The sequence below is a fragment of the Trichechus manatus genome, unplaced genomic scaffold (assembly GCF_000243295.1).
Source record: "Trichechus manatus latirostris isolate Lorelei unplaced genomic scaffold, TriManLat1.0 scaffold00072, whole genome shotgun sequence".
NCBI classification, from domain to species: Eukaryota; Metazoa; Chordata; class Mammalia; order Sirenia; family Trichechidae; genus Trichechus; species Trichechus manatus.
Genome location: NW_004444008.1, coordinates 6,818,322 through 6,835,773, shown reverse-complemented (window position 1 = coordinate 6,835,773; position 17,452 = coordinate 6,818,322). Strand labels below are relative to the sequence as shown.

At 43.6% G+C, this 17,452-nt stretch overlaps 1 non-coding gene across 1 annotated transcript; it reads left to right on the top strand.

Annotated features, from left to right (window-relative positions):
• Nucleotides 1-12,384: 12,384 nt before the first annotated feature.
• TRNAG-GCC (transfer RNA glycine (anticodon GCC)) lies at nt 12,385-12,455 on the top strand. The gene has a single exon. It is a non-coding gene; the product is annotated as a tRNA-Gly (tRNA).
• The last annotated feature ends 4,997 nt before the right edge of the window (nt 12,456-17,452 follow it).

The following is a 17,452-nucleotide window of genomic DNA, read 5'->3' as shown; positions in this document are numbered from 1 at the left end:
CTTTCCCATCAGCATCCTTGTTCACAACTTAAATGAATAAGAAATAAACTCCTAGTGCTTAGGAGAGAGGGAGGCATTAAGGTTTCCTTGCCATACCTTAACCAGTACTGTGGACCTAAAATGCATACTATTCAGAAATAAGGTGTCATTTCATTTTGAAGGGAGCCCTCGCGGCTCAGTGGTTCAGAGTTTTACTCCTAACAAAAAACGGTCAGAAGTTGGAATCCACCAGCCACTCCCTGGAAACGCTATGAGGCAGTTCTGTTCTCTCTTATAGGGTCGCCATGAGTTGGAATGAACTTGATGGCAGTAGGTTTGGTTTTTGGTTTAGTTTTCATTTTGAAAAGTGCCATCAGAGAGAGCAGCATAGAAGGGTGGGAAGCCCTCAACTTTGTAGTCAGGCACATGTGTGTTTGAATACCGACAATATCTCTAGCCAGGTGTGAGGTCTGGGAAAGAGGTAAAAGCTCTGAACTTCAGTATAACTGCAATGATCATGATTGTTATTGCTCAAGACATGAGAATTCAGCAAGAAAGCATGCATAAAGTGCTTTTTATACTGCCTTTATTTTATTTTATTATTAGTTTTCTCTTTCAGTGTCAGAGAAAGTTCATTTCCTGAAATCAAGACCAGCAATGCTGTCAGTGTGCTTCTGGTTGTTGTTGTTGTTGTTAAGTGCTGTCAGATTGGTCCCTACTCATAGCAACCCTATGTACAACAGAACAAAACACTGCCTGGTCCTGTGCCATCCTCACAATCATTGCTATGTTTGAGCCCGTTGTTGCAGCCACTGTGTCAATCCATTTCGTTGAGGGTCTGCCTCTTCTTCCTTGACTCTCTACTTTACCAAGCATGATGTTCTTCTCCAGGGACTGGTCCTTCCTGATAACAGGTCCAAAGTCCCTGAGACAAAGTCTCACCCTTCTTGCTTCCAGTGAGCATTCTGGCTGTACTTCTTCCAAGACAAATCTGTTCATTCTTCTGGCAGTCCATGGTATAGTCAATATTCTTCATCAACACCATAATTCAAAGCCATCAGTTCTTCTTTGGTCTTCCTCATTCACTATCCAGCTTTTGCATGTACATGAGGCAATTTAAAATACTATGGCTTGAGTTGACACACCTTAATCCTCAAAGTGACGTGTTTACTTTTTAGCACTTTAAAGCAGTCTTTTTCAGCAGATTTGCGCAATGCAATGCGTCCTTTGATTTCCTGACTGCTGCTTCCATGGGTGTTGATTGTGGATCCAAGTAAAATGAAATCCTTGACAACTGCAGTCTTTTCTCCGTTTATCATGATGTTGCTTATTGGTCCAGTTGTGAGGATTTTTGTTTTCTCTATGTTGAGGTGCAATCCATACTGAAGGCTATAGTCTTTGATCTTCATCAGTAAGTGCTTCAAGTTCTCTTCGTTTCCAGAAGCAATGTTGTGTCATCTTTTTGTTGCATGTTGATTGTGCTTCCTCCAATTCTGATTCCATGTTTTTCTTCATATAGCCCAGTTTCTTGGATTATTTGCTCAGCATACAGATTGAATAATTATGGTGAAAGATAATTACAACCCTCATACACACCTTTCCTGACTTCAAACCACGAAGTATCCCCTTGTTCTGTTCGAAGGACTGCTTCTTGGTCTATGTACAGGTTCCTCACGAACACAATTAAGTGTAGCAATCTTTACAATGTTATCCATAACTTGTCGAATGCCTTTTCATACTCAATAAAACACATAGTCAACTATGCTATCAGAGTGCTTCTACATTTTAATAATTATTGCTGTTTTAGGAACATATAACCAAAACAGTATCCATCAAGTCAATTCCCAATCATGATGACCTCATGTGTGTCAGAATAGAGCTGTGCTCCACAGAGTTTTCAATGGCTGATTTTTCAGAACTGGATGGCCATGCCTTTCTTCCAAAGTGCCACTGGCTATGTGGACTCAAACCACCAACCTTTTGGTTACCGGTGAGTGTATTAAGTGTTTGTACCACCCAGAGACCTCTTAGGAACATGTAGGAGTTGCAAAGTATATATATGCCTCTCCCTGATGACAGTCTTTTTGTCCTCTTCTCCCGTGTAAATACCACTACTTCTTCAATCTCAGTTTAAACATCATAGTCCTCCTTGGCCCATGAGATCTTAGTTAGGAACATTGCATCAGGCTTCATTTCCACTTAGATTTACTTATCACCCTGCGTGAAATCACCAATTAGCCTTTTGAATCCTTCCAATGAGCTATATCCTCACATAAGAACCCCATCTGTCAACAGCATTGCTTTGTTCCCACTCAAAATGTTTAAGATGATTGAGTAAATAAATGAAAGAGAAAGGTGGCATTTGGCGTATCCATACTTTTCTATCACATAAATGCCACATAGTCTTTTAACATGTAATTCACTACCACTCAGCCTTGCAAAATTATGTAAATCGCCATTCTTAGCAGTTTCTACAATGCTGAAGGGTGTATGTGTTAAGACTCATTAGAAGTAGAGGAAGGGAAACTTTACCGGTTTTCTTTGTAAGCATAAAGCATGTCATTGCTATGTTAACCCACGTTAGAAGTTTTCTGTGAAATCAGAGTCTCAAAAGTCCAAGCAGAATTATCTAGCTTGGTGTTATGGTCTTATTTTACACAAATTGCAGATGCTTATTCATGTATGTATTAGAGGGGTCAATGAAGCAACTGCTTTCAGAACTACATATAAACGTAGAGGTGAATGACCAAATCCTTTGTGTCTGAGCACATGACTTCCTGGGGGTGGCGGGGTGGGGCTCCAGAATGGGATTTCAGAACAAAATAGAGGAGAATTTCTTCATGCCCCCACTGCAGAGTAGTCTTCGAGTCCAAAGATTCAAGGGTGTTTAAGTCACTCTTGGGAAGGAACTTCTAGTAGTTGGTGCCATCCCAAAGTGTAAAAGCACAGGAGAGAAGTGGCCTTTATTACTTAAAGTATCATCCAAATTGACTAGCATTTGCCACTTTATGTACAAAGTGGTGTGATCCCATGAGGCCACACTGGGTGAGCCCTATAAGACAGACGCCTCATCTGTAAAATGACGAGTTGCTGCATGAGTAGCAACACAAATCCAGAAGGTGTTGGAACTTTCATTCAGGGGCATCCCCACTATTGTAAGGTATAGCCTGAAAACTGCCATGGAGAGGCATTTACTTCTCAGCTCTGGCTACTTAAGACCCTTTGGTGATGCAAATGGTTTGCAGTTAACTTCTAACCTAAAGATTGGTGGTTCAAACCCACTCAGACATACTGCAGAAGAAAGACCTGATGATCTATTTCTATTAAGATCACAGCCTCACAGCCAACAAAACCCTATATGACCCTATGAGGGTGACCATGAGTTGGAATCAACTGGATGACAACAGTATTGGTTTTTGGTTTATAGCTACTTGACACATGGAAGCAGCTATCAAGAAATCAAATGACATATTGCATTGGGAAAATCTGCTGCAAAAAAAACCTCTTTAAAGTGTTAACAATCAAAGATGTAATTTTAAGGATTAAGGTGTGCCTGATCCAAACCATGGTATTTTCAGTAGCCTCATATGCATGGGAGAGCTGGACAATAAATAAGGAAGACCAAGGAAGAATTGATGCCTTTGAATTATAGTGTTGGTGAAGAATATTGAGTAGACCATGGACTGCCAGAAGAATGAACAAATCTGTCTTGCAAGAAATAGAGCCAACATGCTCCTTAGAAGCCAGGATGGGGAGACTTTGTTTCACATACTTTGGACTTACTATTGGAGGGACCAGGACCTGGAGAGGGACATCATGCTTGGTAAAGTAGAGGATCAGCGAAAAAGAGGAAGACCCTCCATGAGATGGATTGACACAGTAGCTACAACAATGGGCTCAAGCATAACAATGATTGTGAGGATGGTGCAGGACTGGGCAGTGTTTCATTTTGTTGTGCAGAGTGGCTATGAGTCAGAACCAACTGGGTGGCACCTAACAACAACAAAGCAAAGAAAAAGGAACACAGCAGTGGCAGGACATGCTTAAAGTTGTCTCTTTCCAAAGGCTGTGTCTCCGCTCTTCCTTTGTTCTGAGGGTCTAAACTAGCATTCCTTATCAAGTCTCCATTGAACACAGCAGATTAAATAGAATAACTCAGCCCCTATATGTTGGAGAGCCCTGACGTTACAAACCCCTCCACAGCTAGTGTGGCTTGGAGCCGGGGCAGAGGGCCAAGGCGATGCCACCAGCTGGAGCTAAGAATACCTTGGGCATCTATGCACAGGCACTCTCCAACTGTGACACACTAAACTTGTCAACTTCCTGTGCATAGAAGTAGCCAGATGTCCAAACAGCTGACCCACAACTGAATCTCTGGAATGCATCCTCAGCTGCAACTTGAATGTACAAAGGGGCTTACTGGGCTGCTATCAGGAAGCTCTACCATCTCTGTCCTCTAAGTCATGCGTACACACACTCAAAAATATTTAGCAGATGTCCTCTATGTGGCAGGGACTCTTACAGGCACTTCGCATATGAAGAAAGCTGAGGCCATTCTCCATAGGTCGCCTGTGTTTCTGCACATCTTGCAAACAGTGTCACTGGCTGCCTTTTGTTCCAGAATATCTTTTCAAGAACATGTATATGGTGAGCAGTCTTGGAAGGTAGAGAAATTATCTTTCCCCCAAGCAGGGAGCAGGCGTGCTTACTGCCGTTTGTACTAACGATAGTGTCTTCCCCCAGGGCAAGGTAGCAGGGGAAATTACATTTCTTCACACCTAAAAAAAATTATACACATGAAATCTATTAAATGCAAACATAAGTTGCAGTTTATAAGCTTCTTTAGGAGAATAATTTTCCCAGTTGTTATCCAACTTACGGTGACCTCACGTATGTAAGAGTAGAACTGTGCTCCATAGGGTTTTCAGTGGCTGATATTTTGGAAGCAGATTGCCAGACCATTCTTCCAAGATGCGTCTGTGTGGACTTGAATCTCCAACCTTTCAGTTACCAGCCAAGTGGGTTAACCGTTTTCAGCACCCAGGGAGGATTTTGTTGTTGATGTTGTTGAGAATATGCACAGTAAAACATACACGAATTCAACAGTTTTTGCATGCCCAATTCAGTGACATTGATTACATTCTTTGAGTTGTACAACCATTCTCACCCTCCTTTTCTGAGTTGTTCCTCCCCCATTAACATAAACTCACTGCTCCCTCAATTTCCTGTCTAATCCTGGGAGTTGCTATTGTCAGTTTGATCCCGTATAGATAGTTCTTAAAAGAACACAATGCTCAAGGCAGACTTTTTTTTACTGGTTAAGCTGAACTAGTGTTTGATTTTAAGAAGTCTTTAGGGGATGTTGTTCATCAGGGAAGGACTATTAGTTTCCTTTACATCACTTTAAACACACTGGTGAATTGAAACTCTAGACAAATCATTCTGAAACTTTTACAACGGCTCATGGTGTTTTTAGAACATGTCTAAAGCAATGTGCAACAATTACACAAATTGTAAGGTTTTTTAAATGAGATAATCAATATATCTACTAGTTTCTCTGAGCATGTGGCCAGAGGAGATATAAGTTAATTTACTTTCTTGGGTTCACTGTCATTCTGTCTGCCATTTTTCTTATTTATAACACTTACGCAGAAAATCAGTCTAAACTTTTTGTCACAACCACAGCCACAAAATGATAAGTTTAAAAAAGAAAAAAAAATCTTTCAACCAATAACAAACTGAAAATGATCCCAAAGACTTTATTAAAAAGTTAGGGACCTGATCAGCATAAGCCTTAAATCATTCTCCATTCCTTTAAAACTTGTTGTCCCTCGGTTCACCCATGAAGGGAGTTGTGAATGTGCACTGCATGGATTCCGCCCCTGGTTGGCTAGAACTAAGGAGCTGAATTTCTCCATCGTCTTTGCGTGCAGTATCTCCTCGGCTTGGACCAGGGCTTGCGAGTTAAGGTAGGAGAAATACTGCTATCAGTGGATCACAGGAGAGAAACACAGCCTCCTTTGGGGCAGAATTTTTGGTGGCTTGCATAGACTGTGTTGTTGTGTACTGTCGAGTTGATTCTGATACATAGCAACCCTGTGTACAGTGTTCCACAGGGTTTCCTAGGTTGTGATATTTATGGAGGCAGATCATCAGGTCTTTACTCCCATGGAGCTGTTAGGTGGGTTCAAATCACTGACCTTTCAGTTAGCAGCCGACCACTTAACCATTTGCACCATGAGGGCTCCTTAACGTTTGCAAATGTGGATATTGAGAAATGGAGATGCGTGATGGGCTCGCTTGTCCCAGCCTCACGAGCAGACGAGCTGACACACAAACCATGTTTTCTGTGTCCGAGCTTCTTGCTCTTTCATGACCCTGCCCCAGCCACTTGTCCACACATGACACCTGTCCTCTCCAGCCTGGCATCCTCCCTCCTCCCCACTCCCAATCCTCCCGACAATGTCCTCTCCCGCACAGCTGAGGGCAGAGGTGACAATGGTGGGAGGGGTTCAGCAATAAAGTTTTGGATTCACTGACACAGTGGGCATTTGAAAAGTGAGTGATTCCCAGAGTCAGCTTCAGCTCAGTTTAAGAATCATGTATAGATTTCATGTACAGATGGCACACCAAGTGCTGTGAGGTCCAGGACAAGGAACAGGACGGAGGCAGGACAGGTTGTGCATAACTGATTAGAATGCCAAGTGATAATGATAAGTATTCTTCTCTGAGTTATAGCATGTGTGAAACACATGGCAACAATGCATTTTCTCTCACGTCTCTTTAAAAGTCAATCTGTACTTCGTGATGTTCTTAGAAGTGATGGTATCAGGCACCACCATTCCAATATGGGGGATGACACTGTTATCAGTGTTCTTAAAAGGTAACACTGAGTCAAACTAACAACATGTTCTTTTGGGAACAAATAGCTCAAACTGTGACCCCTCCATTAATGACACAGTTGCACCTATTGTAAAGTGTGATCTCAGTTTGAGTCAACCCCCAAGGTTGTCAGTGACAACTTACTGTTCTTCCTGAAGGCTGCCTGGCTCTTTTCCCACGTCGGGTTCAGGGTACCCCACCACGGGCAGGTTTTTGTTGCTCACCAGGCCTCTCACCAAGCCCCAATCTGGCCGAGTCCTCCATACCTGACCTCAGCCCCCTTGGCCCGATTGAGCGCGTGGTCCACACTGGAGTGCCGGGACCTCTGGGGGCTGCTGTCTCCTGGGTGAACTCTTCCCGTTATTCTTCTGGTCCAACACGTATTCTCAGTCCCCACCCCAGTGCCTTTTTCTACAAAGGTCTACACCTCCCCCTGGGTTTTAGCCCACTCCAGAGACTTTGGGTGCCATCTCCCTGGAGCCCTCTCTGCCTCTCTGGGTTACAATCCCGTCCTGCCTGATATGGCTTCCCAGCCTGGCACCAGGGCTTGGTGATGCCCAGCTGGCCTTCCTGACAAGGTGGCTTCTGCCCAGGGAGCCAATAGGTGCTAAACTGCCACCTAGGGGACTTCTCTACCTACTGCAGGGCAAGATCTTCCCTGGTGCCAAAATGCAAACAATTTTGCCTGTTATTTAAAACAGACACTCAAGCCCCCTCAGTTTGACAGACACTCCCCTTGTCTGTCAGCATTTCCCCCTGCCAGAGCATCTCCTGTTCCTACAGCCACTTACGAACGTTGACTGTGGGCAGCACAAAGGTCGGGGTAAGCCTGGGCGTCTGTGTGTGGGAGTCGAGGAGAGCTGCCAGCACAGTGCCCAGCCAGCCTCCCTGTGTCTGCAGTTGGCCTGTGACCCCAGCAGGGTTAGCAGGCACCCCTGGGCTCCCTCACGCAACCAGCCTGGTGTTTCCAAGATTGTCCTGCAGAGCCACTACCCGTGGAGGAGGCAGGGGGGCAAGAGTATGGCTGGAAGTTCACCCATGACCCAGAGACCAGCTCCGGAGGTCCCCAACTGACTTGCAAAGGCAGCGGAGGCTGTAGAGAGAGGCAAATTGAAAGCTTCCACGAGAAATGCTAGTGAGAGCCTCAGCAAGTCATGGCAAGAGGTGGATCATCCTGGGGCTTGCACGTGCACACCCAAGGCTACAGGAACATTGCACAGTGGAGCCAGGTCGGAAAATCCACGTGGTCCCCAGACTGCCAGGCTCAAGTGCTAGGCTCCCAGCAGCCCAGACTTGGCCCTGGGCAGTCAGAGTCTTCCTGAGAAGCACGACTGGGCTTCTGGATCTGAGGACTAAGCCACAAAAGCCAAACCCGTTGCCGTCGAGTCCATTCCTACTCATAGGGACCCTATAGGACAGAGTGCAACTGCTCCATAAGGTTTCCAAGGAGCAGCTGGTGGATTCAAACTGCAGACTTTTTGTTAGCAGCCAAGCTCTTAACCACTACACCACGAGGGCTCCTGGATCTGAGGACATCTCAAGGGAAATCGAAGGCAAGAAACACAGGACCCCTTGGAGGAAGGAGACACCACATGCTAGGAAGTACGGACTTAGAGAGTGGGTGCTCACTTACCAAGACGATAGAAAGTACATCCCAAGTTAAGTCACTGAAGATAAAGGAGGCAATCAGAAATGCGTCTGAATATCTGCTCTGTGCTTGACGATAGTACAGGTGCTGGAAGAGATAGAAAAGAAGGAGGGCGTTGTTTATTTCCACCCCCATGAAACCTGCATCTATGAGCTCTGGTGGTGAAGTGGTTAAGAGCTTGGCAGCTAGCCTAAAGGTTGGTGGTTCGAACCCATCAGCTGCTCTGCAGGAGAAAAGACCTGGGGATTGGCTCCTGTAAAGATTTCAGCCTCGGAAACACTGTGGGGCCATTTTACTCTGTCCTGTAGAGTCACTATGAGTCGGAATCGACTTGATGGCAACGGGTTTGGTTTGTTTTTGGTTTTATAAAGCTCATAATCCAGTTGTCAGGGGAAGTGATGAGTCAACACAAGAAAAACAGCAGTAACAGTGGCTGCGTTTTGCATCAGTGTTTTTCTTTACTTGGCTGCAACTGACACGGAAAGCGATCACCTGAATTCCTTAATCTGAAGATTCACGGGACCCAAGAATATTAATAGACCTGGAAACAGTTTCCCAAAAAGCCTAATGCCTGTGCTCCCCATCATTCCCCAAGGCTCAGGCTCCTTGCATTTCCCTCCTTCTGGTGTTCCAGAGGGCAGACAGACAAAGCCTATTACTTAACCTTTCCCTTTTCAAGGGTTATGCACTTGGCTGCTAACCGAAAGGATGGAGGTCTAAGTCCACCCAGAGACATCTTGGAAGAAAGGCCTGGAGAGCTCCTTCTGAAAAATCAACCACTGAAAATCCTACGGAGAACAGTGCTACTCTGACATACATGGGGTCGCCATGAGTCAGAATCAACTTGATGGCAACTGGTCTGTTTTTTAGTGGGGTACTTACTTCCCTTTATTCATTATTACATATACTGCTGTAATGTTTTGTATATATACCTACATACACACATATGCACACGTATACACACATACTTATACTCCTCTGAAATGCTCAAACATATAAGTTTATATATGTATATGAATATAAGATGCTCCTTTTCTGATATTCAGGGAGGACCAAGGAGATGTCCCCAAAATCAGAGGGGTTGAAAATTGTCAGAAAGATAAAGGAATGGTGAAACTCGCATGTATGACTTACATATATATACACACACAAGTTTGTGTATATGTATATGTTGTTTTGGTTGTTAGTTGCCATTGAGTCAACTCTGACTCGTGGCGACCTCGTGTACAACAGAACATAATGTTGCCTATTTCTGTGCCATCTTCACGATCATTGGTATATTTGAGCCCATGATTACAGCTATGTATGTTGTTGTTAGATGCCGTCCAGTTGGTTCCAACTCGTAGCAACCCCATGCACAACAGAACGAAACAGTGCCCAGTCCTGCGCCATCCTCACAATCATTGTTATGCTTGAGCCCATTGTTGCAGCCACTGTGTCAGTCCATCTCACTAAGGGTCTTCCTCTCTTTCACTGACCCTCTCTCTACTTTACCAAGCATGATGTCCTTCTCCAGGGACTGACCCCTCCTGATAACATGTCCAAAGTATGTGAGATGAAGTGTCACCATCCTCGCTTCTAAGGAGCATTCTGGCTGTACTTCTTCCAAGATAGATTTGGAAGATGCACATGGGGCATACATACACATATACATACTTATACATGTAAGCATTTCTGAGAGGTGCTTTTCTTGAAGTGCAATTTCTAGCAAAAGCATGTGTGCACTTCACTTTTTGAGAGTTAATAACAAATGACCCACCAAAGGTGGCAAAGATGTTCTCTCTTGTCAACGATACATGTGAGTTCCATCATTCCTTTCTCTTTCTGGCAATTTTCAACCTTTCTGATTTGGGGGATTTACCAAGTGGCCAATGACATACCCTCTGACCTCCCCACGTCTCCCTGAATATCAGAGAAGAAGTATCTTTCTACATGCGACGGGCTGGATCCCTCTCATTTCTGTGACTTGCTGGTTCAGGCTTTAGCCTGTTTTCCTACTGGAGTTTGGTATATTTCTTCTTGGTTTGCAAGATCTCTTCATATTTATAGTTATATGGCAAATAGTTTAGTCTGCCACTTGGATTTTATAGCCTTTATTTTAATTCTCTCTTTGATGACTTCTGAGTTTTATTTCTTTCTACAAAAAAGAAAAAAAAAAGTATCTTCACTCCAAGATTATCAATAATGAACAACATTTTTTCATTTTGTGCTGTTCTATTTAGATCTTCAAACCATCTGGCGGTTGTGTTTCTGAATGGTGTGAAGCAGGCATGCAGATGGATTTTTTGTTCCAGACTTCTGTTCAGCACTCTTTATTGAATGACCTGCCCTTTCCACATTTGCGTGGGTTGCCACCGTGATCACATACTAAATACCAAGATATACGTGGAACTCTAAGGGGTTTCCTGTCCCCTTGATCTTCTCGCCCATTCCAAAACAGTGTTGTGTTTATTATTCCTTTAAAAAAGATTTGCTTGCTATTTTCAGGATGGTAAATGCTCGGTTTGGGCTGTGTTCAATGGTTGGCATATAGTCACAGCTAACCTTTATCGAGTGCTGTGTGCCGGCAGACACTGATCCAAGTACTTACCAATTGTTAACTCATTTAATTCCCCATAAACCCACGTGGTGGGTATGATTATTGTCTCTGTTTTAGACATGGTGGAGCTGAAGCATAGAGTGGTGAGGTAGCTTGCCCAGAGCCACTGGGATAGAGTCTGAGGTTGATACCAGGCCACCTACCTCCAAGTCCATGTGCCTAAGCATGAACCCAAGCTGCGTAAATCCCTGGGAAAATGTTGCTTAACCAGAATGTGTGGGGAAAGGAGCAGGTTACTAACTGACTTATAAAAATTAGTTAACAGAAAGATTGAGCTGTTTCTGTTCTTTCAGAGAATATTTCTAGAATTTGTAATCTTAACAAAGGGGTACAATTCCTTTTTTGTTGATGATTCGAAGATCTTAGCTCTTTCATATACTGTGTGACTTTGGCTAAGTCAGTTAACCTCTCTGTGTCTAAATCTGCTCCTCTATAAATCAGAGAATATGATAGAACTTATTCCATGAAATTTTTGTGAGGATTAAAGTTTTTATGAAGGTTAAAAGTTTAGCAAAATACCTAGCATACGGTAAATATTCAGTAGACATTTGTAAGTTTAATGACTTCAGATTCCGTTGTACAGTATCTTCATCATAATTAAGTTTGTAGCTTATGCAGCACTTTTAGTATCTGCATGAGGCACCATCATTGTTCCCAAACAACTGGGAATGCAATTGGCTCAGGGAAATGAACATTTTGGCTAATGCCACAAACCTATTATCATGCAGCAGGGACAGAACTCTGATGCTGAGTTTGCCCTCTAATCCCATAGCCTGTGAGGCTGTCCAAGCAGAAGGTGGTGGTGGTTGTTGGTAGGTGTTGTCAAGTTGGTTCTGACTCATAGCGACCCTACGTACAACAGAACACAATGTTGTGTGGTCCTGCAGCAATGTTCCACTGCTATTCATAAGATTTTCCCTGGCCAATTTTTTTTAGAAGTAGAACACCAGGTCCTTCTTTCTACTTTGTCTTACTCTGAACGCTCCACTGAAACTTGTCAACCACGGGTGACCCCGCTGGTATTTGAAATACTGGTGGCATAGCTTCCAGCATCACAGCAACACCCAGGTCACCACAGTATGACAAATTAGACATGTTTGGAAGCTGTTTGGAGAATAAATCAACCTATTTTTGTGTATCTGTTTGGTTTGTTTTGGTTTGCTCTTTGTTGGGATTTGCTTTCCCCTCTTAATATTTCATTGTTTTCATTTTCCTCTGAGGTTTCTAGTTGCTACTGAAGTGCTGATCAGTAAGGGTCTAGCTGCCCTGCAAGGGGACATTGGTGGTTCAGTGGTAGAATTCTCGCCTGCCATGTGCGTGACCTGGGTTCGATTCCCAGCCAGTGCACTTCATGCACAGCCACCAGTAATCTGTCAGTGAAGACTTGCGTGTTTATGAGGCTGGACGGGTTTCAGTGGAGCTTTCAGACTGAGACAGACTAGGAAGAAAGGCCTGGTCATCTACTTCCAAAAATCAGCCAGTGAAAACTCTATGGATCACAAATATCAGATCCACAACAGATGATGGGGATGGCCCATGACTAGGCAGTGTTTTGTTCTGTTGTGCTTGGGGTCATCATAAGTCAGGGCCAACTTGGCAGCAGCTACAATGACAGCTGCCCTACAGTTTCCCGTATCCCACCCTCAGAGGCTGCATTCCTGCTTCCCTGTGGGAAGCAGGATCAGATTCAGGGTATGGATCCTGGCGTATTTCCAGCTGGACGATTGGAGGGTCAGCCTCTGCCCAGGGGAGGAAGGAGAAACTCCCTCTCCAACTTTTCCAAGTATACTATTACATGACTGTTGGACAGCAAGTCCACACTGGATACGTGGGGTCCAGGAGGGCCAGGTTCTGGGCTCCTTCCCCTGATGGGATGAGGCCTCCTGCTCAGCCCTCTGTGAGGTGTTTCCAGGGGAGGCTCCGAGTCTTTTCAGAGTACTGCGCATGGAGCACCTCCTCGACCCCCTTTCTAATCTTCCCTCTCTTCTGTATCTTCCTTCCTAAACACTTCCTTAGAGTTCCTGCCTCAGCCTCCCACTTCTCCTTCCCAAGTGAGGGGGATCAAGTCTCAAACTCATCTACAATGCCAATGTCACAAGACCCCCACCACCACCCGAAGCCACTGCCTGTGGAGGAATGTTCTGTGGCAGGTGGAGGCAAGGCGTGAATACTGTTCTCAAAGTCTTCTGACCAAGTCCTGAGGGCGGGGCTGGGGGGGGTTGTATGGGAGGGGTCTTCCTTTCCAGACTGCATTGTTTCTCATAAAAATTCTAAAATAAATTGCATCATCTCTTCAAGGATTATATATATATATGTGTGTGTGTGTGTGTGTGTGTGTGTGTGTGTGTAAGACATAAGAAGTTAATCTTTCTAATCTCCAAATGTGACCACACATTTTGAGCAGATACTGTGGTGTTGTTACACTCCAAGAACATACTCCTCCCCCTCCGCCTCAACACACATTCCCATTTCCAGACCAAAGGACCACTAGGCCCACCTTGATTTCCCTTATTTCTCAAGATGAGATAAAGTCTTAGTGAGCCCATGCTTCCCCTCAAATAACAACTTCAGGCTGCAAGCCTCAAGACCCCTACATGAACTACCAAGAATCTTTCATTTCTAACTATTAAAATGATTTTTTTTGGCTCTGGATAATCTGATTTAAAATATAGGTTTTTCCTGAGGAACAATTGGATCCTCTATATTTTCATGTTTGTACTCTGACTTCTGAAAGGCCAACAGCCAAAGCAGTACTTTTAATATATTATTCCCAGGGCCAAAACTGCAGACTCATCTCAATGAATTCCCAGAGAGAAACGATAATGTTCAATTCCAAAGCACATTTCTTAATATTTTTCATATGCTTAATGAAGAAATGACAATGCATTTTAACATCATGAGCTCAAATTACATGAGATGGTGAGATGGTCAAGATTGTTCCAGAACAGCCAGCATCTTGGGACCCATCCACAGTGACATCGAGTTCGAGTTCTTCTACTTTGAAAGCACAAAACATTTGGTTGCCAAGAATAATGTATTTGGCATGATGAGGTGTTGCCTTTTAAAATATTTTAATTTACAAGGAGTAAGTCAAAGACTTAATTTAGACACTTGTCAGGAATTCAATGCAGACGTGTGATAAAATACTAGGCTGCCTTTTTCATCATAACTGAGAGCCCTCGCCATTTGATTCTCTGGAATGCATTAACCCTTGGTTGGTTATGAGCACAACGCCTACATGGTTTATGCACCCTTCTAGAATCTTCTCAACAAATGCACTAGAGAACCATAGGTGGGTGGCCCAAATTAGAGGATGGGAGGGGAAAATACCCATTGGAAGTATAAATGCCCTCAATAAACATAGCCAAGACTCCTGTGATATATAATCCATAGGCTAGATAGCTCCCCATTGAATTAAACAATTATGTACTAACTGTGTGATCGAGTTCCTAAACAATACTTAGAATTATTACCTCCATTGGCTCTGAATTGCAACGTATTCAACCACACAGAAGTGGTGATGATGTCAGCCTTCAATTGTGTGAATATACAAGAAGTAGTAATAATATCACAGAAGTCAGCTAAAAACTTTGGGTTCTTATGAAACAATAAAAATGGTTCACAATCTCTCTGCCAGGCAGTGGGGGCTTCTGAGATTCAATATCATTATTGTGTTAGGTTTTGGTTGTAAGTGATACATGTCTGACTCAAACAACTCACTGTGGCAAGGTGGGTTTGGACCAGGAAAGAGCTGGGCAGATCCCATGGTATTTCCCAGAACAGGAATTCTGGACAGAAATTCACTGAGATATACAACTCAAACTATTTACATAAATGGTGTCTTAGTTACCTAGTTCTGCAATAAATACCACAAGTAGATGGCTTCAACAAACGAAAGTTTATTCTCTCACACTCTACCCATTTACCCATTGCTGTTGAGTTGATTCTGACTCAGAGAGACCCTATAGGACAGAGTAGAACCACCCAGCAGGGTTTCCAAGGAGCACCTGGTGGATTCAAACTGCCGACCTTTTGGTTAGCAGCCAAACTCTTAATTACTATGCCACCGGGGTTTCCTCGCACAGTCTAGTAGGCATGAAGCCCAAATTCAGGGCATCAGCTCCAGGGGAAGTCTTTCTATCTCTGTTGGCTCTGGAGGAAGGTCCTTGTCATCAATCTTCCCCTGGACTAGGAGCTTCTCAGTGCAGGAACACTGGGTCCAAAGGATGCACTCTTCTCCTGGCACTACTTTCTTGATGATACAAGGTCCCCCATGTGTCTCTGCTCGCTTCTCTCTTTTATATCTCAAAAGAGATTGACTTAAGACACAATCTAATTTTATATATTGAGTTCTGCATCATTAACATAACTGCTGCTAATCCCACCTCATTAACATCACAGAGGTGGGATTTACAAGACATAGGAAAATCACATCAGATCACAAAATGGTTGACAATCACACATTACTGGGAATCATGGCCTAGCCAAGTTGATACACATTTTTGAGTGATAAAATACAATCTGTAACAGGGGCTTTGGCTCACAGAGCCCCAGGCACATTTTCATCCAGCCCCAAGAAGGGCAAAGATGCTATTGGGCTTTAGGACAACCCTGGACTAAAGATTAGAAGAGGATCTTGATTCGTTCAACTTGTTGGCTTTACATTTTACAGAACAACATGGCTTCCCAGAAAGTTCAACAGCCTTTAGTCAACTAGGAATGGACTGACCTGGCATTCTTTTTTTTTTCCTATATTTAAAAATTGCTTCAGAGCTTGTCATTGACCCTGCCTATTTAGGAGTTGAGGCTGGATGAATTAAATGGGCCAAAGGGGGCTTGGAAAGGACTCAGTCATGGCATCACGACTTATGTAGGTGATCCCATATACCCACCCCTGGACCAGTGATTGTGGGGAGGCAGAATTGGATCAAGGAGGTCTCATGGTGCAATGGTTAAGTGCTCAGCTGCTAATTCAAAGTTTGTCTATTCAAACGCACCAGCTGCTCTGAGGGAGAAAGATGTGGCAGTCTGCTTCCGTAAAAATTACACCCTTGGAAAGCCAATGGGACAGTTCTACTGTATCCCATATGGTTGCAATGAGTCAGAATCAACTCAAAGGAAATGGGTTTGGTTTTGTTTGGTTTAGAATTGATCAGGCAAGAACTTGGCAAATCCCATAGCCTCTAGAACAGGAATCTGGGACAAGAAATCATCATGGTGTACAATAGAAAAAAGGTATGAGTACTGTCTTATAGATCTTGTGGCTTACAAAGCACTTTCACTTACTTTCAAATTCAGTTGCCACACTCTAATGCAAGGTTTCTATCATCTGCCTTTTAGAAAGAAAGAAACTGAAACGTGGTTCAAAACAGAGCTCTTTGTATTCCATATCTCAGAAAATTTTATTTTGTTAAACAAAATGTAGAGAAGAGCATTGGTTTTTCAGTGGTGGAATTCTCGCCTTCCATGGGGGAGAGCCAGGCTTGACTTCCAGCCAATGCACTTCATGCAAAGCCACCACTCATCTGACAGTGGAGGACTGTGTGTTGCTATGATACTGAACAGGTTTCAGCAGAGCTCCCAGACTAAGACAGACTAGAAAGAAAGGTCTGGAGATCTACTTCTAAAATTCAGTCCATAAAAACCCTATGCATTACAATAGCCCAGTGTCAACTGATCATAGGGATGGTACAGGACTGGGCAGAATTTTGTTCCACTGTCCATGGAGTCCATTGTGCACTGACTCAATGGCAGCTAACAATAACAAACAAAATATGAAGTGAAAGCATGTTTTCTATTCTGAAAAATGAGGTAAAGGAGGATATCTTATCGAATATACCTGTGCCTACTGGAGTAGAAGAAATGAGTGTAGGGTAAGACCCTTACCCTGATGAGCACACGATCTGTCTTTCAGAGAGTAACCATCTTCCTACGACAGGGCATAATATTCTTGTTGCATCCTGACCACAAGATGCATCCCGACCAGAAGGGAGGCACAGTAACTTGTTCTAGGCATGATGCAGAAGGTGAACACATTGTTACCATATAACAAATGTGAAAGCACAGTGGTACAATTCTCACCCTCCATGCAGGATACCTGGGTTCAATTCCTGGCCAACGCACCTCATGTGCAGCCACCATCAGTCTGTCAGTGGAAATCTGAGTGTTGCTACAATGCTGAGCAGGTTTCAGTGTAGCTTCCAGACTAAGATGGATGAGAAACAAAGGCCTGGTGAACTACTGCCAAAAAAAATCAGCCAATGAAGAATCTAGGATGCAGGATCATACCAGCCAGATAGCAACCTAGGAAATGAACTCTCAAGGACTATCCAAAACCAAAATAA